A 27,853-nucleotide genomic window follows, 5' to 3' on the forward strand; every position below is an offset into this window, starting at 1 on the left:
AAAAAGACCCAGGGTTTTTCTTTTCAACACCCATTTGCACTGACCTCTTTTTCTGGCTTCTCAGTAAAAGGATTAAGGACTCAGGAAGCATTGGGGGAAGAAATGGCTTGTTTAGCTGGAGAGGGGGCTTGGGCAAGTCTGACGTGGTGGGGGTGGAAATGCCATGAAGGAGCTACTATTGCTCTGTTTCTGGCAGTTCTACCAACTCAGCTCCCTTGAGAACTCTGGGCCGTCCCACAGGGATGTGCATGGCAGTATGTCTTTTATGTACATTGAGTAAGCACATCCTAGGAGTTAGCAGGACATCGGGGTGCTAAAGCGCTGGAGCAATTCATTCACCAACACCTTACTACCCAAATCACATATGTCAACTTCCAGAGGGTCCATTCTCTTCTGACAATGTAGTCAATGGCAATGTGTCAGTCCTTACATGTGACACCTTGTGGGTGTTTAGCTCAATAATAAATACACTTATGTACTTAAAAAAATGAAAATAGATTCAGGCAATAGATGAATGTGCCTTTCTTTCTTTTAAATTTCCCCAGAGAAACTTCCTTCTCATTCTGAATTTTATAAGATAGAAAAATCATCTACAAATGCACTGGAAATATTGAAAATAATTTCACTGAGGTCTGATGGTAGATGGCAGCGACTGGGTCCCATGGCTTGTTCCTGACCTAAACTGGATTTAATTCTAGAACCCAGGTGGGGTACAAAGTGACCTTCTTTTCATTATCCATGTTTTTATTGTGATTTTACAGTGGTTTCAGTGAAGAACAGACTGAAAGAAATCTGTAGGGGCTTATCATCAAAGTCGGATATAGAAACATAGATATAAGCCACCTAGCAAGAAGCTAATTGTCTAGAGAAGAGGGAGTCCCAGAGCTGCTGCTTTTGTGTTTCTTGCTTCCTCTGCCACTCTTATAAGATCATTACCTTCAATATTTTTCAGATCAGTCTTCTCAGGAGTGGTCTGGAAAAACCAAAAAGCATAGAGAACAAACTTTGGTAGAAGAAATATAAGCGCACTTGGAGACCAGAGGTGGGGTAACTTTACCATGATCATGGCAAAGAAGCATCACATGATATTCAAGGTACCACTCAATTCTCCCATCCACATCAGCATGTACTGTGGCCCTGGATTCCCATCAGAGCCCCCATGCTATGATGCCTGGAGATTGAGGAGACCCTCTACAGCCACCTCAGATACAGCCTATAGGTTGTCAGATTGAGACCCCTGCAACTCATGAAGATATTTACATGCAATAGCCAGCACTGCAGAAGCAAGGAGGACCTACCTATTCTATGGTTAGATCCTGCTCCGAAGTAGGGTGAGGGATTAATAACTCCCTGGTCCTCCCTTAAACCCCGATTCTCACATAGCAAGCTATTATCAAACCCATAATGTATTTAAGAGAGTTCCCAGGGCAGATTAAAGAAAATCCATCATGTACTGTTAGGAGGAGACATTCTAAAAAATTTTCACCAGAGGAGAGAACAAGTACATAGTAAGCAAAGCCAACAGAACATCTGGAGACAGAGATGGCAGGGCTTAAATATTGGGTTAATAGTGACAGTCTTAGATGGGATTATTCTGCAGATAGCAACAGAAAATCCACTGTAGGAATATCTACTGTTTACTGAAGAAAACATTGAGCCAGGCAGGTTTGGGTTAGCATCTTCACAATGCAAGGATAGAGTCAGCCTTTGCGATTCTCTTGATCTTCCCCTGATGGTCACAGAATAGTTGCCATAACTCCAGGCATCATGACTTCACAAAGCCATTCCCAAAGGCAGCTAGCAGAAATCTTTTATTAATTATACCGTAACTAACATTTCTTGAGCTTTTACAATATATCAGAGGTTACCCTAAATACTTCGTATGTGTTTACTCATTTAAGTCTACAGCAGATAAGAAAAACCAAAGCCCAGGGAGTATAATTAACTTTATCAGGGATTCACAGACAAGAACTGGAAGAGCTGGGACTCAACCTCTGGCATTTTGGCTCTAGAGCCCTGGCAGTACCAAACCACCTCTCAACTAGGGAAGAAGAGATTGCCCAGGAGCCCCACAGTGGACTTTGCCTTAGCTTTATAGTTTAAACCTGAGCTACATGACCACCCTGGCTGTAAGGGAGCAGGAAATGCAAGTATCTGCCTATTTCAACCTAGAGAAACATGGAGATTGCGAAGGTCAGTTGAGTGGCTAACAACAGTATCTGCCACAATTACAAGAGAAACAATGGCCCTTGTCATAAGGGAAAGGTTCTGGTGCACTAAGAGCTTAGGTGAAAGTCCAGGGTCACAGGGCTTTTTGGCTTATTGCCACTGGGGGAAAAAAAAACAAGCTTCCACCCAAAAACAGACAGGAATAGCGAAAATGCCAGCAGCCCGACAGTCTTATCTCTCAGCCACTCACTGGAGTGTCTGTGCAGAAGCAGTTCGTAATAAATTATTCATCCTGATTTAATGGGGGAGGAAATCAAATGCAACAGGTGTGGTTCTTCCTGCTTGTTGAATGGCTTTAAAACAAGCTTTCAGATACTGGTTGCCTCCGGGAAAGTAGAAGGAGGACAAATCAGCTATATTTTAAGCTAATTACCAAAATGCTACAATACCTGTCAAATGGGGACATTGTGTTCTAGTATCAGTGGTCACAGACTAGAACTCTGGAAAGGAAGGAGGAGTATTACCTAAGCAATTTGCTTTACATATATACTGAAAAACCTCTCCGATGTCAGACATGGTCACATTCCAAATGTTACTGTAGCTACTTGTAAACTTGGGTAGAATCTCACTTTAATAAGCTTGAAGAGACTTCCAAATTGCTACATTAGATCCAAATCTCATTAAATTTGAAGCCTATTGCTATAATATACTAAAATATACTGTATTGTTTCCTGGGTTTAAAATTCACTTGTATAAAGCAAATGTTAGGTGCACGATTTATTTGCAAACGGCACATGTGGAAGGGAGGGAGGAGAGGGTGCCAAAGGATGTGTCTGCCTTGTGCCAACCCAAAACGATGCTACATCCTTCTGCAATGACTGTATTTGAATGCAACACAATATCTTAATGAAATATGACATGTTTTTCAAATGTTACGTGGAACTGTTTTGCAATTTTATAAATTGCACGGTTTTTTGGTTTTGCCCCAATTTTTCTGTCTCTTTTTTGGTCAGGAACTCATTGGATTAGTACCAACAGCTAAGGAATGCTATAAAATGAACAGGGTTTTGAATTGTCATTATCTACTCAGAAAATAAGGCTTCATTAAAGATAGTCTATAACTGGAAGATGCTTAGAGCTCGAAAACAAACCTACCCAGATCTGCTGCTTTCTCTCCCTGGCGCTGGAGAGAGCCATGGCTTCTACTGTCCCTAATCTCTTTGAGCCTCAGCTTTCTTATCTGCAAAATAGGGAACTGCACTTCTGTGATCCCTTTTGAAGTTGTGAGGCTCTAAAATTCTATGATTCTACATATCCTGGATCAGGACTTAACAGAATCCCCAAATTTGATAAATATCACTAAGTCACAACCGGCACGCTTTTCTTATGCCATTAAGAATATTTAACAAATCAGAGAAAATGCTATATGAGAAGGAAATATCTTTATCCAAAAAATGAATGATTAAAAGGATAAATATTTCTCAATGCTTTGTCTGAGATTTTTTTCCTCCACATCATTTCTACACTGATGATGTTAATATGTAAAACTCCTTCAAGGCATGGAAATAGCCTTGTTCACTTGGATGTTAAAATGGCATTTTCCCTACATTATGCTTTATGAATGGAAGGTTAATGAAATTGTGCATGTTTCAGTTTTCCCTCTGCAGGTTATTTTGTAACAGGGATGAGACTGTTCTGCCTTTAATTTGGTGTTTTATTAAATTAAATGTATTTCAAAGGAAAGGCCATTTTATTCCACTATTCTGCCTTATATTCACAAGCAAGAGGGCATGCTAACTGCTTCTCTTGTTGATTCTTTTAGAAGTCTCTTATTTCTGGTGAATGTGATATAAGCCCATACTTTATGCACAAAAGAAAAGCTATGAACTTTGTTTAAATCAAAAATCTTTAAACTAAGGCAAGAGCTTCCTTTTGGATTCCTATGGTTTGCTCTCATCTCATCTAAAAACAAAACAAAACAAAACAAAACAAAACAAAACAAAACACTTCAAATGTATCGACAGTTAACTCAATGCTTTTCAGCTAGGGGGATTAACATATTCCTTAACTAAGTGGTTCTCAGTTGGAGGTTATTGGCATTGGATGGAACAATATTCAGTTTGCATGACTGACCCATGCATTGCAAGGTATTTGGCACTCCTAGCTCCTACCCATTAAATGCCACAGCACCCTCTGATCATTGGGACGCTCATAGCAGCCCCCACATACATTTCCAGATGCCAACTTCTCTGAGAGTCCAAAGTGGAGGTATCTATCCCTCTGCAAAAAGGGGGTCTAGTAACAAGAGATTAGCTTTCAAAATCCCAAGGAGAGTCTGTGTTCACATGTGTCCTAACGTGGCTTTATCATGTCTTCAGTTAACATACCTTGGCGAATTCATTACTTCCTTGGTGACAACACGACAACACTTATATTAAGAGAAAAAGCATAAGAAAGGACCACTTTTGGGACGCCTGGGTGGCTCAGCAGTTGAGCTGCTGCCTTTGGCTCTGGGTGTGATCCCGGAGATCGGATAGGATGGAGTCTTGCATCAGGCTCCCCGCAGGGAGCCTGCTTCTCCTCCCTCTCTCTGTGTGTCTCTCACGAATAAATAAATACAATCTTAAACAAAACAAAAAAAAAAAGAAAAGAAAAGAAAAAAAAAAAGGACCACTTTTAAGGATCACATGACTTATAAAAAATAATACAGTTTCCCTAAATTTTAAATAAGAATGGAAGTTTTCATTATGTAACTGTATAGAAAACATAGATTTATTTCTCTTTTGTACTACACAGAATAGACAGTGTCATCCACCATAAAATAACCCTTGAAAAGTAAAGATCCTGCATAATAGGAAACACAAGAGAATGAGTAGATTTTGTTTTCATGCTCCAGATTCCTCTGTGGTGTCAGGGTTTTGAATTCCAATAAAACTCAACAAATGGGCATTGAGTGCTAAATGAGACAGATGTCCTCTTGGGCTCTGGAATGTAAAAGATGAGTAAGACACGTTCTCTGCTTTTGAGGCTCACAGCTGTGCCTGGGAGACTAACTCTTGGATAACCAGAATGTAAAATAGTAAACATCACCACAGAGGTATGTTTACATGCTAAGGGGATCAGGTAAATGGATAGGTGGTTTCACCCAGGCATAGAAGGGTGTGGGGAGTGGGTGGGAGAGAAACAGAGACTAGAGGATCCAGAAAAAACACCTCAGAGAGAAGGTATCAAGTGAGTTAGACCTTGAAGGATAGATGGGTATTTGCTAGGTGGTAATGGGGTTGGGAATGAAATTCCTAGGAGAGAACAGCATGTACATGGTCCAAAAATGTGAAAGAGAACAGAAAAAAAATCCAGTGTGGTAGATTGCTGGTGGAAGGGTGGTAGAGGGGAGAATAGAAGATAAGTTCTAAGTGGCAGTGTCTAGAGGGTCTGGTATGCCAGGTGAAGAAGTTGGAGCTTTCTTACAGGTAGAAAGGAATCAATTTAGGTATTTAAGCAGGAAAGTAGAATAATCAGATTTATATGGGAACAAGAACCCTGATGACAATGCGGAAGATGGGTAAATGTAGACAGACTTCAACCCGGAATACTAGTTAAGTGAATTCACCTTAAAACTTCACTTTTAAACACTCATTCATAAGATTTGGGAAGCCAAATTAATCCATAGCAAATTAAAGGCAGGTAATATGTTGAGGATTTTCACAGTGAAAAAAATTTTAATTTTAATTCTAATTAATATACAGTGTTCTATTCATTTCAGGGAAACAGTGTAATGGTTCAAGAATTCTATACAGGGATCCCTGAATGGCGCAGCGGTTTGGCGCCTGCCTTTGGCCCAGGGCGCGATCCTGGAGACCCGGTATCGAATCCCACGTTGGGCTCCCGGTGCATGGAGCCTGCTTCTCCCTCTGCCTATGTCTCTGCCTCTCTCTTTCTGTGTGACTATCATAAATAAATAAAAATTTTAAAAAAAGAATTCTGTACATTAATCAGTGCTCATCACAATAAGAGTACTCTCTTAATCCCTTTTATCTATTTCACTCATCCTCTTGCCCACCTCCCCTCTGGCCACCACTCATTTGTTCTCTGTATTTATTATTTTCTTTATTTAAGATTTTTTATTTATTTATTCATAGAGAGAGAGGGAGAGGCAGAGACACAGGCAGAGGGAGAAGCAGGCACCACACAGAGAGCCTAACGTGGGACTCGATCCAGGGTCTCCAGGATCACGCCCTAGACTGCAGGAGGCGCTAGACCGCTGCGCCACCGGGGGTGCCCTGTTCTCTGCATTTAAAAGTCTGTTTTATCATTTGTCTCTTTCTTTCTTTGTTTATTCTTTTTTTGTTATTTCTTAAATTCCACAGATGAGTGAAATCATATGGTATTTGTCCTTCTCTATCTGATTTACTTCACTTATCCTTATACCCTCTAGGTCCACCAGGTTATTGCAAATGGCAAGATCTCATTCTTTTTTATGGCTGATTAATAATCCATTGTGTATATATACACCACTTCTTTTTTATCCATTCATCGATGGATGGACACTTGCGCTGCTTCCATATTCTGGCTATTGTAAATAATGCTACAATAAACATAACGGCGCATATATATTTTCAAATTAGCGTCTTCATTTTCTTTGGGTTAAATACCCAGTAGTGCTATAGCTGGGTTGTATTTTTAACTTTTTGAGGAAATTCCATACTGTTTTCCAGAGTGGCTGCACTTGTTTGCTTTCCCACCAATAGTACAAGAGGGTTCCCCTTTCTCCACATCCTTGCCAACACCTGTTGTTTCTTGTGTTGTTGCTTTTAGCCATTCTGACAAGTGTGAAGTGATAGCTCACTGTAGCTTTGATTTGTATTTCGCTGATAAGTGATGATGAGCATCTTTTCATGTGTCTGTTGGTCATCTGTATGTCTTCTTTGGAGAAATGTCTATTCATGTCTTGTGCCCATTTTTAAATTGGATTATTTGGTTTTTGGATGTTGAGTTGTATAAGTTCTTGATATATTTTGGATACTAATCCTTTATCAGATATGTCATCTGCAAATACCTTCTGCCATTGCATAGGTTGCCTTTTTGTTTTATTGATGATTTTCTTAATTATGGAAAAGCTTTTTATTTTGATGTAGTCCCAATAGTTTAACTATACTATTGTTTCCCTTGCCAGGGAGAAATATCTAGAAAATGTTTCTATGGCTGATGTCAAAGAAATTATTGTTCACCACTACAAATTTTAATGATTTTCCCTACTCCTAATATTCTGAGTGTCAGCTCCAACTACTTTTTTTTTTTTTTCCTAAACAAGGAAACATGAAACAAACAAACAAAAGACTTTTAAATACAGAGAACAAACTGGTGGTTGCCAGAGGGGACATGGCTGAGAAGATGAGTGAAATAGTTAAAGGGGATTAAGATCCAAATTCATTGGGCACCAGAACGGTTTTCATGACAGTTGTACCACTGTGGTAGAGATGGCTAGTTGCTCCCCTCGACTTATGCTCCACATTCCATAGAACGTAGTTGTTGCTGATACATCACTACCTAGCTGGTCACTATGTTTCCCAAGCTCCTTGCTTCTAGGGGAAGCCATGGGACCAATTTTTTTTTAAGATTTTATTTATTTATTTGAGAGAGAGAACACAAGCTGGGGTAGGGAATGCAGAGGGAGGGAGAAACAGACTTCTCACTGAGCAGGGAGCCCGACTCGTGGCTCAACCCTGGGACTCCAGTATCATCTGAGCTGAAGGCAGATACTGAATCGACTGAGCCACCTAGGCACCCCCATGGGACCAATTTTTGCCAGTGGAATATGAGCTTTGGTTTTCTGTGAGCTGAGTGCCCTCTCCATAATTTCCTCTTCTGCCAGCTGAATGCAGATGACAGGGACAAGGCTTCAGGGAGCAACAGAGCTACAATGTGGAAAAGCTAATGTCCCTGAGTCATAACATGGAAGAAAATTAGGGAAGAGGAACACCTTCATTATATTATTACATGAGTGAAAATAAACTGAGATGCTTAGATCTTTGTTTCCACAGTCTAATACAGCTGTGCTGCCTTTCTTTCTTGCCTTGGATTTAAAGAGCAGAACAAGAAAGCTTAAAGCTTGAACCTCTCACACCCTGGTAGGTTACCCAATGTTGTTAAAAGATTGTGGTAACTATCTCAATTTCACTCATTTCCCACACCAACTGTAGCTCCCTTGTTTTATTTAGCATAACAGAATAACCAGAAGGTGTTGTAAACACAGAGTATGTTTGTAAACACATTGTTCTCATGCCTTCTCAAAATTCTTGAAAATTCAGGAGGAAAAAAAACAGCAGAGCTTTGAGCTTTGTAGCACCTCTCATCTGTTAGCACTCTCCATTCTAATCCAACTTATGTTTAGATTTTACTTCCTATTTTATGCCTCCACCTGCTAAATCACAGCCACCTTTGGTGTGAAACCCAGCACCTGTTTAATGGGCTTGTGAGAGAGGACACAGCTGTTTTCAGTAGTAAGCAAAAGCATAATACACCTGGGAAAAGACAGAAAGCCTGTAAAGGACAGAAGCTGAGAATTTGAAGAGTTGCCTATACTACAACCTACTTGTGGACTACGTCACTGATGTGGGCAACTGGGATCCATCCCAAAGAGCCACTAAAGTGAGACATATAGAATGCACCTGGAGTCATCTGCCCAAAGGATAGAAGGATATTTATCCAAGAGTAACCCTGTGGGTTGGTAAGACCCCTATTGGTCAAGTGTTGCCCTGTGGTTTGGTAAGACCCCTATTGGTCAAGAGTTGCCCTATGGGTTGGTAAGACCCCTATACTTCCAGGTTTCACATTCATAAGGGCCAATTCTAAGAGGTATACCATGCTCAGGTGTCAAAGAAGCCCCATTAAAGGGAGGCGAGAATAAAAGAAAGGGCTCCAACAGTATCTGATACAGACCTCAATGCTAGGAAATGCAGGTGGGACTTGAATCCAAACCTTCTGGTACCATTTCACTGCCCACATGCCACAGCTCATTTGGCCTGGGGGAGAGAATACAGGCCTGAGAGTTGGAACACTTGCCTCTAATTCTATAATTGCTGCTACTGGCTACTTGACCTAGGCAAACCATTTAATATCTGGACTTCAATTTCCTTCTTTCTAACATAGGGATACCAGACTAATTCATTATTTCCCAACATATGTCCAATGGTAATGTTGCAGAATGTTAATTAACAGGTATAGCTGGGAAGAAAAGGTTTTCTGTCCAGATAAGATTGGTAAATGGAACTAATGAAGTTATAGTTCTGGACGGTTATAGAATCTGTCCAGATTCTTCCACTAATGGATATCTCAGAGTCTTTATAATATATATTACACAAGTTCCTTTATTTGAGAAATATCTCACAGAAGTAGGTTGTTTTTTGTTCTCATATTTATTGAGCACTTACTGTTTGCCAGGAATCGTGCCAAGAATTTATCATGTTTTTAAAAAAATTCATTTATTTTTTAAAAACAGTATTCATAAAAACAAAAAACAAAAACAAAACAATATTCATTGAGCTCTTGCTATGTGTATCACATTGTTCCTGGCACTAGATGTACCTCCACAAATAAGACAAAGTCTTGATTTTTACCTGGAGGTAAGACAGAGAGCAGAAAGGCAATAAACACATGCATGAACAAAAAAAATAGCATGTATCATTTCATCTTATTCTCACAACCACAAGTGAGACAGGAACTTTTAAAATTATGCCCACCTCATAAATAGTAAAACTGAGGATTTGAGAGGGTAACATTTAAAATCATAGAGGTAGAAATAACAGAACTAGGACCATATCTGAATTGAAGTCTGCTTGACTTAAAGGTAGACATCAGATGCACGGCAATGAAATCATCAGTATTCTGGGTCTCTTACATACCTTGTCATTGATCCATGTTCAGCTCATGCCCATAACCAGTATGGTCTCAAAAACTCTGCTCTATTGTCTCCTCCCTCATCTTGAAGGTCAGTGCCCCTGCAAAACACCAGTTTGAGAACCAACACACCAGATAGTCTGGAGGAAGGATCTTCCATGCCTAATGAGACAAGTGACAGCAAAAGATTTTGCTCAAATAACGGCTGAGATTCGGAACTCAAATGATTGAGAAGTGACAGTATTGCAGAGTATGGCATAAAATATAAGGAATTATGCCTTTCAACAATTCTGAATAGACTTACATTATTCTCTTCTTACCATAATAATTAAATGTTTTCTCTACGAAAAGTAAATGATGTTGTGGAAGTTCTTGCAACTTTAATAATCTAAGGAGTGACTTGTCAATGATAAGCTGATTTAAAAAGCATATACTTTATCTTGACAACTTGCTTTGAAGAAAATAAAAAATCCAGGGCCTGATTTTAATTATCCTTTGGTCTATGATATCACTATCAGAAATAATAAAGTAGGGAAAGGAGGATTATACTTTCTGTATACGGCCTATTGAAATGCTCAGAATGGTTGAATATTAGAAATAAGAAATATCCTTTGAAGGTATAAACTATTTGTATGTAGATGACACTTTCTTAAGTACTTTGTTATTTTTACCATTGAAAGACTCCTCTTAAAACTTCATCTAGATCTAATCTGATTTTAAAACTTCCCAGTCAAAAGGAATTTGAGAGTTATAGTTCACATAAAATCTCCATAGTATATGGAAACATCTCACACACACACACAATATTATCTTATCTTTATATAACAAAGTAGTTGGGTTTGAAAAATGGAAAAAACAAAAACAAAACAGATCTGTTTTGGTAAATTTTCACAGTAAAAGGTCACAAACCATTAAAACAATACAAAGTAATCTTAAAAGATGGGACCCTGATCATCTGAGGCCTTTAGAACCACATTTCCACTAGTGTTGGGATCTAGGGGAAAAAAATATAAGGAAATTGTAACAGAATGGATCCTTTTACTTTCACTGATTTACATTCAGTGGGGTCATCCTCTTTAGGTGTGCACTATGGAAAGGAAGGGGAAGGGAAAAGGAGCAAGGGAGTCAATGTGTTGACCATTCACCATAGCCCATGTGTTGTTGTTTTTAACACATTATTTTATTTAATAGGGCTAAGGCAGGAACCATGTATCTTTAATTTCTGACTGAGATGCAAGTAAAGGTGACTTGAAATGTGTGGGAAACTGTGGTGGGGTACTATTAAAAGCCCTAACACTTATAGACTCATCATTAGCCCCGAAGGCAAGCTAGAGAAACTAGCTCTCTCCTTCTCCACAAGAAAATATGGTCATCTGTGAGCAACCTCTTTTGAATAACCAAGGCTTCATCCAATGTGGAGTAATTTTACAATATTCAAGTAGGTGATCAAGGGAAATGCATCCTCTGATCTAAACAGGTCATAACAGAAAACTAATTGCAGATGATTGCAAAAAGAAAAGGACAGGGTGTATGGATAGTGTGATAGAAAACACATTATGAAGCCAAGGCCGTCTCATTAGGTCTTTGAAATTATTGATTCAGGATTCCTGGGCCCTGGTTAAGAGGAAGTAAATGTTAAGCTATAATTCTCATTGTACACAAGGAGGAGGCCATTTGCTAGCCATACAAGAATACTTTGGATACTCATGTAAAGTTGTAAAGAAGGGAAAAAAAAACCTTGCAAAAGAAACTTTCGCCTGTCCTAGTAGAATAAAATCAGAACTGTTAACGGCTTTCTAACAATTACTGGAATAGTAAAGGTCTGGTGTTTTGTTGTACGGTAAACTTAGTGCAACAACACGCCCTACACTTTGATCATTTTGATACTTACACTTTGATCATTTTGATCCTTTCTACCTTGTTGTCACCAAGTTTAGACACCACCTCTCCCCACTCCACCCCACCTGGGGTCAAAAACCTACCTCTAGTCTGAGATAGCCTACTTTTTCATGAAGAATCACAAATAGAACATCTCTTACTCTGCAAGCCTATAAAAGTGGTCATTAAAAGGAACTACCCATAATAGGTACAGGTGGCTAATTTTTCCTTTTATTAATCTATCAAATATATATTGAGGAATTCTCATGTCTTTACCAGAATTATTCTTGTCTTCTCTGTAGTGCTTTCAGTTTAATGTTAAGTGGTGAATGAAGTCAAAGCAAACCACAGTATCATAGTTAATGGGGCAGATACAAAGTCTAGGAGCACAGAGAATAGATGCTTAAGAAGACCTTGGGAAGGCAGTGAAAGTTTCCCCAAGTTGCCAAGCAATAATAACTATGAAGAGATTTGAGTAAAAATTTTTCTTTATGTACATTGTTCTCTTGATGTCCAAACATACAAAGCTCCTTTTGGAAATCTACTATACTTCTTTTCCCTGAATACTGCCAACTCTTGTGGTGGGTTGAATGACTCTGGCCCTGAGGACATATTGGTGGCTTATTACGGAATGAATGTTTGTGTCTCCTCAAAATTCATATATTGCAGTCACTCTCCACATTTTGATGGTATTAGGAGATAGGGCTTTGGAAGGTTATTTGGTTTAGAAGAGGTCATAAGAATAGAGCCCACATAAATGGGCTGAGTGTTCTTATAAGAGTTATGAGAGATTATTTCTTCTTTCTCTTCTGTGCCATGTGAGGATACCACAAGAAATCAGCAGTCTGCAATGCAGAAGAGAGCTTTCAACAGAACCTGACCGTGTTGGCTCCTAGATAATTATAGACTTGTAGCTTCCAGAACTATGAGAAATAAGTTTCTGTTTTTTTATCAGCTACCCAGTCTGTGGTATTTTGTTTTAGCAGCCTGATCTGACTAAGACACAACCTCTTGCTTACCTTCACTTAGTCTTACAGGTCACATTGGTTACATGCTGTCTGAATCCTTTTCCAGGCTTGTTACAAAGGCAGTGCTGGGCACAGATCCAGCCGAAGAGCTTGGCCTTCATTATTTTCTTAACCAAAGCACAATGTCAGCTTTGTCTCTTTTATTATGCTGATAGCCAGTACTAATCAAATTTAACATTTTTGTCCTTCTATTCATTTTCTATAGCTATCATTCCTTCGTTACTTCATTACCTACTTCCTCAGAAGAAATAGTTTTTATTCAAGGAGGCAGGGGTGGCGGTGGAGAAGAAGCTGATTGCAAAAGATTTATCCAAGCAGAAATTCACATAAAATCAGTTAATATCAATTCAACAAAAACTTGAGTGTCTATTACGTGCTGAGTAGAGGCAATTTAAATTTGGGTGTACACACTGACATATATGCAAATAAATGGATGCAAAACAACCTACAGATTTAATGCAATCCCTATTAAAATGCCAACAGCAATTTTCACAGAACTAGAACAATCCTAAAATTGGTATGGAATCACAAAAGACCCTGAATAGCAAAAGCAATCTTGAAAAAGAAAAAACTGGAGGTATCACAATTCTAGACTTCAAGTTATATTACAAAGCTATAGCAATCAAAATAGTATGGTACTAGTACAAAAATAGACATGTAGATCAATGGAATAGAATAGAAAACACAGAAATAAACCCACAATTATATGGTCAATTAATCTTTGACAAAAGAGGGAAGAATATACAATGGGAAAAAGTCTCTTCAATGATGTTGGGAAAATTGGACTGGAACATGCAAAAGAATGAAACTGGACCACTTTCTTACACTACATACAAAAATAAACTCAAAATGGATTATAGACATGAATATGAGACCTGAAACCATAAAAATCGTAGAAGAGAACACAGACAATAATATTTCTTATATCATCCATAGCAACTTTTTTCTAGATGTGTCTCCTGAAGCAAGGGAAACAAAAGCAAAAACAAACTATTAGGACTGCATCAAAATAAAAAGCTTCTGCACAGTGAAGGAAACAATCAAACTAAGATATTACTTACTGAACGGGATAAGATATTTGCAAATGTTATATCCAATAATGAGTTAGTATTCAAAATATATAAAAACTAATACAGTTCAACGCTAAAAAAAACCCCAATAATCCAATTAAAATAGGCAGATGACATGAACAGATATTTTTCTCAAGAAGACATACAGATGGACAACAGACGCATGAAAAGATACTCAACATTACTCATCATCAGGGAAATAAAAATCAAAATCACGATGAGATATCATATCACACCTGTGAGAATGGCTAAAATCAACAATACAAGAAGCAGTAGGTGTTGACAAGGATGTGGAGAGAAGGCAACCATTGTACACTGTTGATGGGAGAGCAAAGAAGTGCAGCCAGTCTGGAAAACAGTATAGAGTTTCCTAAGAAAGTTAAAAATAGAACTACTCTACAATCCAGCAATTGCACTACTAGGCATTCACCCAAAAAATATGAAAATACTAATTCAAAGCGATATATGCACCCCTGTGTTTATTGCAGCATTATTTACGGTCACTAAATTCTGGAAGCAGCCCGTGTCTCCCGAAAGATGAATGGATAAAGAAGTTGTGGTATATATATCCAATAGATTATTATTCAGCCATTAAAAAGAGTGAAACTTTGTTATTTGCAACAACATGGATGGAGCTAGAGAGTATAATGCTAAGCAAAATAAGTCAGAGTAAAAAACAAATATGATTTCACTTATATGTGGAATTTAAGAAACAAAACAAATGAGCAAAGGAAAAAATAGAAGAGACAAATTAAGAAATAGACTCTATTTATTTAAAGAGAGAGTGTGTGTGCACACATGAGCGGGGTTGGGGGCTAGGGGCAGAGGAAGAGAGAATCTTAAGCAGGCTCCACGCCCAGCACAGAGCCCCATGTGGGGCTCAATCTCATGACCCTGAGACCATGACCTAAGCTGAAATCAAACGCCAGGGGCTTAACCAACTTAGCCACCCAGGCACCGCCAGACTCTTGACTATGGAGAACAAATTCATGGTTAGCAGAAGAGAGGTGGGTGGGGAGGATGGGTGAAATAGGTGAAGAGGATTAAGAGTACACTTATCATGATGAGCACTGAGAAATATAGAGTATTGTTGAACCCCTGAGACTAATATAACATTGTATGTTATATTGTACATCTGAGACTAATGTAACGCAGTATGTTAATTATACTGGAATCAAAATTTTAAGTTAAAAATAAAGAAAGACATAAGTAAATGAATGGAGGGTCGGATGGATGGATATGGATGGAAGAACAGTCGAACAGATAAGGCAGATACCTCTGCCTTCTAGAATCTCACCAATAGGAAAACACTTCACACCCCTAGTCAGATCTATGCCATAACTACAGTTGCCATGTTGTCTAAACCAGGACTGCCAAGTACTGGCATGTGTATGTGAATAAACTGACAGAATATTTGAAACTGAGATTGCCAGAGAACTAGGACTGAAATTCACTTTATCTATAACACAAAATAATGAAAGAACAAATTAATTTTGCCCAAGCAAAGAGAGATGTCTACACAAAGGAAGGGATATGTAGGTTGTCTGTAAAGTGTCAATAGGATTATTCCATCAAGCAACCAAGAAGGACAAAGCTCTGGGACAGAAAGAGCACTGTGAGCAAGGGCACAGAGCTGGGTAAGCCCATTATAGTGGTGCTGGAGGGTTAGGATTTGGCCCTGAGGCGCCAGGAGATGAAGCTCAGGAGACGGATTGAGTGGGACAGAGAGGGAGTTTTTGCTCCATAGAAAACGAGGAGCCATAGATGAAAAGTCATTTTAAACCTGACATGGGAAGCAGGGCAAGGGAGTCTGACAACACATTTTAAGCTCCAAAAGGCCAATAGCCATGTCTTCTGGTTCACCTCAGTTCCACAAATAAACATTAGAGCTTGAAAGAAGATTAGAAGTGATCTAGTGTCTAGTTCAACATCCCTCAGTCCAAATGAGAAAAATTAATGACCTAAAAGACTCACATAACTACTCAAATGACTCATGTACTAGTTAATGATAAAAGCAAATTCCTGCTTTGCCATTTACTATTTCTGGTTTTAGGCAAATTACTTAACCTTTCCAACTCTTAGTTTCCTCATTCATAAAATGGAAGATTGTTACTATGGTTCAGTGATAGTATACGTAAAATGTTTAGTAACACGCCTGATATGCAGGAAGAACTCAATATTAACAAAAATTATGATTAACAACAAAAATAATAATGACATTACTTCAAAATTCCCTCATTTTGTCTAATGCTCTTTTATATATGCTAGTAGTGTCCAATCCTGGTTGATCATCAGAATCACTCAGGGTGTTTTAGACAGTATAAATTTCCTGGCCTACCCCAAATCTACTGAATGTGAATCTTGAGGTAGTGAGAGAATCTGAACTTTGAAAAGCTTCCCAGATGTTCCTGACAACAAGAGCTAGGATTAAAAACAACTGGCTGTATTTACTTCTTTTCAAAGTTTATTTTCTTAGTCTTTGGATCAGAACATGGAATTTCCTACCATGTTTCAGTCCTTTAACTGTAGTATAGGAGCTGGGGTTGGAGGAAGGGTATTGCACATAACCCTGGGATCCCAGGAGCTAAGAAACACACATCTGTGCTCAAAAGAAAGGAGAGATTGGACGGCAAGACTGGAGATGGAATATTCATTACTGGCGGAAATGATTAATTATGCCCATTTTGCACATACATTTGCATGCCTCTTAATATAACATATGCAAATACATCTTTAATAGCATGACTTGTTTGCCAATGTTGAATGCTAACTGTAAATAATTTCTATTTTTTATAGTATTTAGGAAACTTCAATATGGCACTTGCTGGCAGACAGTTGCTGTCTCCTGGATTTAGCAACATATTAAGTAATCATTTCAGAAACATTTTTCACTTACTACTAACAAAAGATGTCTAGACAATGATTTGTAGTTGTCTATGGAAATAGAGGATAGGTAAAGCAGGAATAATTTAAATTTATGGAAAATTGAAAAATATGACCTATAGTTTCCATTTTTTTCTTAATAAGCATTTGCTAGTACAGAGCAAAACAAGCCATTAAAGGTTTTACCCCTTCTTTTAGGATCCTAGTGACTTTTTCTGATGATGTCACCAATAGCTAAGAAAATATGGGCAATAAGGGAGAGAAAATAGCTATGTGCCCTGGCAGTCAGCACCTGGGAATATTGATCACTGAATACCCCCCTGTTAACATCCCCCTCTCCCTGCCCTCCTCTTCCTCACCCTCAGCACTCAGTCCATTATTTTCAGTCTGTAGGAGAATCAGAAACACTTGTTTGACCTGCAGATTCCTGGGGCCTCACTTCTAGAGCTTCTACCTAGACAGCATATCTCAGGGTGAGTCTAGAGTAGGTCTAGGACTTTACATTAAGATCAGTACCCTCTTTCCCCAATCAACCCTGGGATTTTGATATAGACAGTCCTCAAGACACATTTTGAAAAACACTGCCCTGGGTCATCTAGAGTATTAGTGTGGCTCCTGATCCAGTGGCACCACCATCACCTGGGAATTTATCAGAAATGCACAATCTCAGAACCCTTCTAGCCTACTCAGTAAGAATCTGAATTTTAACAAGACTCCCTGGTGATTCATAGGCACATTCAAGTTTGAAAAGCACTGGTCTAAAGGAGGCATCTTCTTACCTCTTTGCACGTGTGAACCTATTTGTTTCCCCACAGCCTTTCTCTCCTAAATTACCTGGGATTCTTGAGTTCTCAAGGTAGGTCCCCAGATGAGTCAGAAACTCTGGAGAGTAGGCCCAGCAGTGTGTATTCTAACAAGCTCTTTAGTCCAGGTAATTCTAATACATACTAGAGTTTGAGAACCACCAGCATAGTTAAAGTTACTGGCCTGAATTTAAAAATGAAGCTCACTGGAATATTCAGCATCTTCTGTTGTATATAACAACATGTCATATGATATAAAGCAAATCACACAGACTCTTGCCTCATACTGTCAATCCTCCAGAATTAGTCAATCCCATAATATCTCCTGACTCCTACTTACCAGTGAAGAGGATGCTATGACAAATACAAGTGTCAGAGGTGATCTTCTCTTATAGTAATGAATGAAATGCCAGGATCTAAGAAGAACATAGGTAGCAGTGCTGTATAATGGTATCAGAGGATAAGTGACTCAGTTGAGTTTCAAATGAAAAATAACTTTCTGATCCAAAAACCTTAGAGGTTACAAATTAGCATTCTCTACTTTCTAGCAACTGACCCAACTGGAACAGCCTGATTGAAAATATCAAGGTTGAATGATGCTCAAAAGAGAGCCCCTGAACATGAACTGGGGTGCAGTGTAGTGGAAAGGTCAGGGAATTTATGACTGGGACACTGAGCAAGTCAATTTAAGTTGAATGCATCCACCTTTGTTTCACTCTTGTTTGGCCTTTGCAAAAGAATGTTAAACTTAATACTTAACCTAATACCAACTAGCTCTAACTCAGAAGTTTTTGTTTCCCTCTCGCCCCTCTCTCCATGTCTTCTGTCTCAAGCTCTATCTCCCAGTCTCTGGTGTCTTCCTTTATCTCTTCATCATACTCTATGTCCTCTGCCTCTGAGTCTCCCTAACTTCCCATTCCAATCTCTTTAATGAAAAGATTCAGCACACCTCCCAAGGGATGGGGGAGGAGGAGTGGATTGCAATATGGACAAAAGCAGAGAGGCTGCCAATAAGGTTTTTGTTGGTAATGTTGATTACTTTTTCTGCTGTTGGAGACTTGCATGTTATCCTGCTATCTCTGCTACCTTTTTTTTTTCTTTTAATTTGTGAGTGTTTGCCATAGATCATTATCATGATAGTTCTTGATGGGGCTGGAGTACTAGTTTATCAAAATGTCAGAATAAAGACCAAAAGTCAAGCAAATTTGCTGCCATAAGAAGAGGCTGTAAATTTGCTGTCAGTTAAGAAATCCTTTCAAATTCAAAGTACAAGCCTAGCTGAAAGCATTTTTTAATAATTGTGACTGAATAAGTGTGAGGTTAGCCCAGTGTGTGTGCACTTTGATCTTGTGCCTTGTTAAATTTCTCAGTTTTAATAATTGGGGCCATTATTTATGCTCTGATTTCAGGAGCTATGCTATCATGGAATGCCTAAAATATAAAATCAGTTTCATTTTCTTAATTTCAATTGTTGAAACGCACACTATCCCCCTTTTATTCTTTTTGAATGTTAATAATGATCTACCCTGGAATAACTTCTTCAAGTCTTAATTATAGTTTGGTTGAAATACTGAACCATTTTAACATTGAAAATATTTGGCAAATAAGCCTGATAAGAGAAATTTTGTAAAAGTTCTCATCGTGTCTTGGATTTAAGCACAAAGAGAAGGAGCATGTGGAGAAAGACCTTTATCTCCTTGGAATTTTATGTCTTTCTGCAATACACAAAACAATGGAGTCACAGCAGACCAAAAAAAGGAAGGAAGAAAGATTTCCTCAAATCTAATTATCAAAAAGCAATTCATCTTGCTTGAGTATTTCAATCAACACATCCCTGAAGCCACTTTCTCAATTCGCCTTCCTGTCTGATGTATGGATTTGTGTCTTTGTGTTATCATTTGGAGAAACCTCTTAGCATACTGTGGAAAAAAAATGCTGTTCTGCTAATTTTATGTTTTATTTCTTAATGACCTACTTCTCTGCAGCAGTTTTAGTGGAATGGCTTAAGCTCAGTCTGACTTTTTGAGAGTCCTTTACTCTGTGGCAGTGACTCAGCTGGGGTAGAGCCAAGATGTTTACATGACTGTGATGGGGGGGAGGGGTGGTTACATTGCCTCAGCTTTTGCCACTTTTGGAGAGAGCTTTCAAATTGTAGGTACTCAGAATAAGTGGCATCATTAGTGGGTGTAGAATGCCCTAAGGATATGGGAGTGATTCGGAATTCTGGGATTCAGTGAAGAGAGTAAGATAGGGGCTCAGTTGTCTGAGGGAACTGGATTCAGTAGTAGAGCTAAACTGTGACCTTGGGTAAATCACTTGGCCTTAATTCTTACCTTTCAATAAGGTGAATACATGCATTTTCCCTTTATTGAAATACTGCAGTTATTAGGGCAGTACTGGCCAAGCACAAAGAAATCTTTTCACTCTAAGACAATTATTTTAGGTAATGTTTTGCTAAGGACTGCTTAACACAGGGAGCTTCAACCTAAGATTCTGTGCAAATTGAAAATGCCATAAAGGACATCAGCTCCTAACTGAAGGGGTCATTGACAGAATAATTATTTCATTTCCCTACAAAGGGAGATGAGCTGGGCTTTTTGTAAATTTGGTCTTTGAAACTAAAGTTGAAGTTGTATGCATAATTTAATCAGTCAGTATTTTGTAGCCTAGATCAAATGATCTTGCTTACATTAATATTTCCATCAAATGTGAATACTCTCAGTGAATCAGTGCAAAATGTAAATACTCAATTGAGTTTTTCCTATGTAGTCACTATGTTATGCATTGCTAGGTTTCCAGAACTTCGACCTTCAAAAGTTGATATTTTAGATAGTACTCTCCAATAGAACTTTCCATGGTGATGGAAATGCTCTATGTTGGTGCTAGCCAATACAGTTGACATTAGCCATGTATAGCAATTGAGCACTTGAGATGTGGCTAGTGTAACTGAGGAACCAAAACTTTAAATTTTATTTAATTTTAAGTAATTTAAATGTAAATAACCACATAAAGCTAATGATTTAGCTTTCTAAATCATTATTGGATAGCCATTTTAATCAAAGACAAAATAATGCTCATAAAACCATTAGTGCCCACCCATAAGGAGATATGTAAAGAAATGTCATTTTGGACAAAGGAGATCTTGAGCTGAACTTGGTAGGCTAGGGTAAGGCAGAAAGTGGGAGAGAAGAGCAAATATCCTGGACTGAGGGAGAAATAAACCAATGACATGAAGACAAGAAGAGCGTACTGCTTTATCTGAACGCTTAGGAGATTACCTTGATGGCTGCTGAAGATTCCTGCTAGAGCTGAAAGGAAAAAAGACTGGTGGTGAGGGAAGAAGGGAAGGGTGAAGGGAGAGCACCTATCATGTACCAGGCACTTCACAGGTATAATATGACTTAATCTTCACAACCAACTGATGTATGGTTACTACTGTTACCCTTCTTTTATGTCCAAGAAACAGATTCAGTGAAGTTATGTAATTTCTCCCAAGGTTGTAACCTAGAAAATAATGAGCCAAACTTTAGAACTCAGGTAACTTTCCTCCAGATACCATGCACCTTAACCAACTCCACTGCAGTGTTTGAGAATGCAGATTCTGGTATCATTGTTCTTCTGTCTCTCTTAGCTTATAACTATAGGCATCTATAAATTGAGGAGAAGAAAAGTACAACATTTAAGATCATTATGCTAGGGTTGTGTAAGATATTGCATGTTGAGCACCTAGCAGTGCCTGGCACATAATAAGGGCTCACTAGATCTTTGCCTAATCTTATATCAGAAACAGACTCAAAAGGCAGCAGAGTAGTTAGGAGTTGCTTGAGTAGGCATCAGGCAATAATAATTGCAGCTTCTTGAACTGAAGAGTGACATGTTGAAACTATTCTGTTACAAAGGACAAAAGACAGGGGTGCCTGGCTAGCCCAGTCTAAAGAGCATGCAACTCTTGATCTCGGAGTCATAAGTTCCAGCCCCATGTTAAGTGTAGAGATTACTTAAATAAATGAATATTTTTTAAAATAAAAAAAAAAGAGGGACAAAGGACAGAAGGGGAAAAAGGAAGGATGATTGGAATTAAGGAGGCCTCCACAAGTCAAATGTTCAACAGATGACAAAGTGTGACTTTATTTTTCCCCTAGACATAAAATTAATAAATATTCATTGGGGATAATTTTTAAATTTCAAAAGAGGACAAGGAAGAAAATTAAAATCTTCCACAATACCATATCTAAGAGATAATCACCATCAGTATTTTGATACATATCCATCCAGGTTTTTATGTTTTGTGTTTGTATGTGTTAATTCACATTTTAAATTTATCATATTTATCCACAGTAAAAGTCACACTTTTGGTATACTGTTCTATGAATTTTGGCTAACACACATTGTCATGTAATAAGCAGTAGAATTACAGTACAGAACAGTTCCATCACCCTAAAGATTTCCTTTTGCTGCCCTTACCCCTCTTAGCATCAACTGTAGCCCCTAATGACCACTGATCTGTTTTCTGTTCCTATAATTTTGTCTTTTCTCGAATGTCATATAGTGGAATTATACAGGATTTAGCCATTTGAGTCTGACTTCCTTCATAAGCATAAGGCATTTCAGATTTATTCATGCATGCATAAGTAGTTTGTTTCTTTTTATTGCTGAGTAATATTTCACTGTATAGATGTGCCACAGTATATTTCCATTCACCAGAAGGACATTTGAGTTGTCTCCAGCTTTTAGCAATTTGAAGAAAACCACTGGAAAATAAGTTTTCATTTCTCTTAGGTAAAACCTAGAAATGGATTTGCTGGATCATATGTTAAGTAAATGTTTATAAGAAAATGCCAAACTCTTTTTCAAAGTGGCTGTATCACATTTGCATGTCCACTAGCAAGTCTAAGGGTTCTAGTTGCTCCACATCCTGACAAGCACTCTGATCAGTATGATTAGGTTTTTCTAAGCCACTCTAATAGATATGTGGTGGTATCTAATGGTGGTTTAATTTTAATTTCCTTATACTAATGTTGAGTATCTTTAGATGTGTTTTTTTTACCTTCTAATAGAGAAAATGTTATTTCTCCTTCTCCAAATATATGCCTTTTATTTCTTTTTCTTGACTTATTGCATTGGCTAGGACCTTAAATATGATGTTGAATAGGAATGGTGAAAGCAGACATCCTTACCTTGTTGCTACTTAGGGAGGAAGTATTCATTCTTTCACTATTGGATATGTTAGTGGTAGGTGTTTTTGTAGATGTCCTTAATTAGCTGTAGGAATTTTCCTTCATTTTCTAACTTGCTACAAGTATCATGAATAGGTGTAGATTTTTTCCAAGTGCTTTTGTGTAAATGTTGAGAAGATTATATGATTTTTCTTCTTTAGTCTGTTGATATGGTGAATTACATTGATTTTTTAAAAATTTTATTTGTTTATTCATGAGAGTCACAGAGAAAGGCAGAGATGTAGGCAGAGAGAGGAGCAGGCTCCGTGCAGAGAGCCTAATGTGGGACTCGATACCAGGACTGTGGGATCACATCCTGAGCCAAAGGCAGACGGTCAACCACTAAGCAACCCAGGCATCCCTACCTTGATTGATTTTCTAATGTTGAACCAGCCTTGCATTCATTCCCAGTATATATCCCACTTTGCCATAGTATACTGTCTTTTACATATTTGTTGTATTTACTTGTGTGTATGTATATTTTAATTTACTTGTGTATGTATATTTTTAAAAACAAAACCAGAATGGTACCATATATGCTTGTTTGTAGTCTCTTTCTGAAAACTCCTATTTTCTTTAAATGTAGAAGAAAAACATGTTTGCAGAGTTCCTTCTGATTACTTCAATAGGTTAATTTTTTCCCTATTTTCTCTTAGTAGAGGAATAGATAGTTTTTATGTGTATTTCAGTGTCATTAAATTCAAAACCTGGAATAAGAAATTTCCAACTCACACAAACCAACTCTCAGCTGATAAACTTTGAAGAGATCCATTTACATCTTGAAAAAATATGAAGAGAAAACTAAGTTCTGAAGGCCATTACAAATGCTAAGAGCAAAAGGATGAATGTAGACCTTGAAATGCAGCCACTCATCAGGGATCTAGGGAGTCCAAAATATTTATCCTGTGATAGTTGCCTTAAAAAACCTGAATATACGACAGCTCTGGTATTTGTGAAGTAAGTTATTTTTCTCCCGTTAAACTACACTTGTGTAAATAGATATCGGTGTAGGTATACATATGCATATACACAGGCTTGAAGAGAGCATCAACAACTTTTTGATAAATTTTATTTGGAAGTGTTTTTTTTGTTTGTTTGTTTGAGGTCTTCCCTGGACAAGTAAGTAAGTTTTTAGATTTTTTTTAAAAAATATATAAATGTGAATGTTTTCTACTCCAGAAAAAAATGCTTTCAAGAGTAATATGCTCTAGGAACCCACTTTAGGCTGATATTTAGAATTCCAAAAATCTGAGTTTTTTCCAAGTGTTATTTTAGAAAATACAATCTAGTTATTCTTCACATCCTTGTAAAGAAAATGGCATTGCTTTATTTTATATGTGAGACCAAGTTCAAGATAATGGTAAATCTTGCCAAAGGCCTCAAGGACACTAAGCATGAAATTTGGGAGGAGTTATTTTTGGGTTTTGTTTTGTTTTAGTGTCTCTCATTCCCAGTCTGGGTTAAGATGGGTCTGGGTCTCTCAAAGTGTTTGCATGAGAGGATGAACTTCAATGTTTGCATCGTTTCCCCTGTTTTACACTCTCCTCGCATAGACCACAGCTGAGACTTTTAGAGAAAAGGCGCTTTGGGCAAGTGCAAAGTGGTATTGTCATGTTGCTACTGGAGCTGTCTGTGAGAGCCAAGAAAATAGGACAGAATAAAAAGGAAGTAAAATAAGTCATAGTGAAACCTTCTCCCTCAGAGGAAGGAAAGCAAACATTGAAATATTGCTTTTTCCTGGCTGCTTATTAAAGGGGAAATTTGCCTACTGTGCTGGAAGAGTCTTTTATTCATCGTTCTGTTGATGCAGAGCATCCAAGTTGAGGTTTGTTTTTGTATGCATAACCCATTCTGTTTCTTAAGGTGAACTCTACTGACAGTAAGTATTGAACAGATCCAGCATTTCTCTGATTGCAGGAGATGTTGATTTGTTTTAATCATGCAATAATTTATACTAAACCAATTCCCCCGAAACAGTCTAATTTGAACATGTTTTGCTGCAAAGTCTATCCAAATTTCTGAAATATATGAAGTCATTGTTTATATGAGAGTGGAAGTCTTATTTTTAATATGAATCAGTTTGTTTGAAATAAGATGCTATTTGGATATTTTGTGGAACTGACATAATTTTGTTACTTTCAGAAATGTTTAGGTACAGCATATTATAAATTAATTAACTGATATGAAAACCTTGAATTTATAGGTATAGAATTGTAGTGTCACATTATGCAATTAAATACCCTGCATTCTATTTTCACAAGTATAAGGTCATTGGTCTAAATTGCAATTATATAATTTCTGTTATGATTGTTAGTGATTGGTATAATTTGACTAATTATTGCCTAAACAATGGAAGTTGGCTGGGACTCAAATTGCAACAAATGCTTTTTTATATGAGAAGAGCAAAGAAACTGAATGCTTTTCTTCTTTTGTCATTCATGACGATGGGCTGCAATTAATCATAAATATTGCACTGGGGGGGTGTAGAAAGCTTTCTTTATTTGCCGGGATCATCTTTCTTGAACAGGATAGAAGGAAACCCTCCAGAGAAAAATAAATGATCATGTTTAGAGAAACATCACATTGACTGACTAATTGGAAGGATAGTGGAAAAATCCCACAGGAAATAGTCTGGAGCCTGTGACTTTTATAGTCAATACTCTTCTTAGACAGAGCAAACATTCCTTTTAATGGCATAAAAATCCATTTAAATTGAAAGTACCATCTGCCCAACCTTCTTATCTGACCACAGGGTCATGAATAACCATTGTTAGATAAGGAAATAATAAAAATGTTTTGTAAAACACAGGATAAACTTGTGTCTAAACAATTACCTTGCAATTACAAATTTGGACACACTGCCTTTTGAAAAGGCACTTGTACTTCAGGCAACTAAATACAACATAATTTATTAAAACTGTCTTAGCCTTTCCAACTTTTTCCAGTAATTTCTTCGTCTGTTTTGACCACAAGCTTCGAATAAATTGGTGATAAGAGAACTTGGTTATTGTCATTCCAAAGGCATGGAAATCTGTGTGATTGCAGATAACATAGAACCCCACAATTTAAAATAGAAAGGTTAGGGAAGAAAATAGTATGTACTATTCAGCTGCACACCCTGTTAGAGATTGCACAGGTTCTTAGTATTCCCAGCATCACTACTGGGGCTGAGGAACCCACTGGCCCCTAGAGGTGAGCAGGATAATATAAGGATCCACTGATGAGATGCTTCTGGGACATCCCAGGCTTAGAGTTGTCAACAAGTTTCTATTGCAGAACTCCTCTAGGCAGTGAGGTTTTCCCAATCAAAGTGACAGGAGTGAGAATTCAATCTCTCTTATGGCCACTTCCCACAAATTCTAGTAGAGTCATACTGTCTTCCCCAGTGCCTTGCAAGGAGACTTGTTATTTGGAGTGTGTTCAAAGAGGCCATAATTGCATGTCCCTAAATGTATCCTCAATGGCAGAGAAATTCTTATTGAAAGAATAAGAGGGCAAGTCTTCCATGCTAGTATCACATTCCCAAATTAATAGTACAATTTCTGAAAAATTGAATGAAATAGATTCCCTTTAGTACCATACAATGTAGCCTAAATAAAAATGTAAATTCCTCATTTAAACCTCATTTGAACTTTTACACTGCTTACCTTAGAGATTGTCTCATTACCTTAGCAACTAAGGACAGGTAGGCAGAAACAAGCTAACCATTGTAGAGCTGGACTTTGTAGAAACAAAAGAGGCCTTTTGGGAGGTGGTATATAATACTGTTTAATTTTTTTGTGTATTTTTTTTTATTGGAGTTCGATTTTATCATATTGTTTAAATATGTCAGATCTGGAACCCTACTGCATAGGTTAAATTCTTATCCTGCAATGAAACCTTAAGGAACTTGCTTAACTTCTTTGGACCTCAGTTTCCTCATTTGTAAAATGGCATATATAATCATACCCATCTCAGAGGATTATTATGAAGACTAACCAAGATCATTCATGTCAAATTCTTGATAAATTTTAGCTACCACTGGGTATTTATCTACTTTAGTATTCATTTTTCTGGCTTTTCAGACACCAGGATTATTCAGCATTATTATTAGTTGAAACTGTTATTGAGAATTATCTAACTTACCCAAATTCTGAATGCCTAAACAATTCTAGAAAAAGCCATTTACTCTTTAGACACAAAATAGCCACATTTCCAATAAAGACCTATCTATTTTTCTCTCAACATTGACAGAATATTCTCACACCATAATTATACCCAAAGTTATTTAAGTGGACCCAGAGCCTCTAAGAAATTAGGTAAATGCAAACTTTGCAGGCCATCTAGCACTCTGATGATTTCTGGAGGTCATGATTATAGACATCCCTGGCATACTAGGAACATACATACTCATTTGTCTTGGTAGAGAGAGCTTTGTAGTGCCACAGTCTCCTTTCAGGCTCACAGACTATTTTCTTCATTTTAGAAGATGTAGTAAAATGTGAAGGGAGAAGATATTTGAGTACATAGCACTAGTATATAGCCTAGTACTCACCTGGCCTTTGTTGGGTTGTCAGTGGTTTGGTTCTGGGGCTCATATTTTGAGTTATGTGTGGATTAGAGATTATTGCCTGGCATTTTTTAAAGCCAGGATGGAAAAAGTTACTTTGTTTTTTTTTTTAGGTCATAACATTTATGAATGTTATTGAAGATTAGTATGGAATATAAAAAAAATTGTTTTCCTTAGAATTCTTGACCTAAAAAAGTAACCTTTTCATTTTAACTTCTGAGCTTACCTTGCAATACAAGTAAATAGACTGTAGCAATATTATTCTCCTTAGCTGCAGCAGAAAACATTTTATCTTTCTTGGATGCTGTAAAATCGTAAACTGGAGGAGTCAAAGTCAATTTATGAACACTCCAAGATCTTG

The 27,853-nt window shown here is 37.7% G+C and overlaps 1 long non-coding RNA gene across 1 annotated transcript; it reads right to left on the bottom strand.

The window, feature by feature from the left end:
* Positions 1-754: 754 nt before the first annotated feature.
* LOC140639792 (uncharacterized) lies at positions 755-27,853 on the bottom strand. Its single transcript, XR_012036426.1, has 4 exons — positions 27,719-27,853; positions 10,071-10,166; positions 9,109-9,191; positions 755-973 (listed from the first exon to the last, which is right to left on the bottom strand). It is a non-coding gene; the product is annotated as an uncharacterized lncRNA (long non-coding RNA).

The sequence above is a fragment of the Canis lupus genome, chromosome 9 (assembly GCF_048164855.1).
Source record: "Canis lupus baileyi chromosome 9, mCanLup2.hap1, whole genome shotgun sequence".
In the NCBI taxonomy this organism is placed as follows: domain Eukaryota; kingdom Metazoa; phylum Chordata; class Mammalia; order Carnivora; family Canidae; genus Canis; species Canis lupus.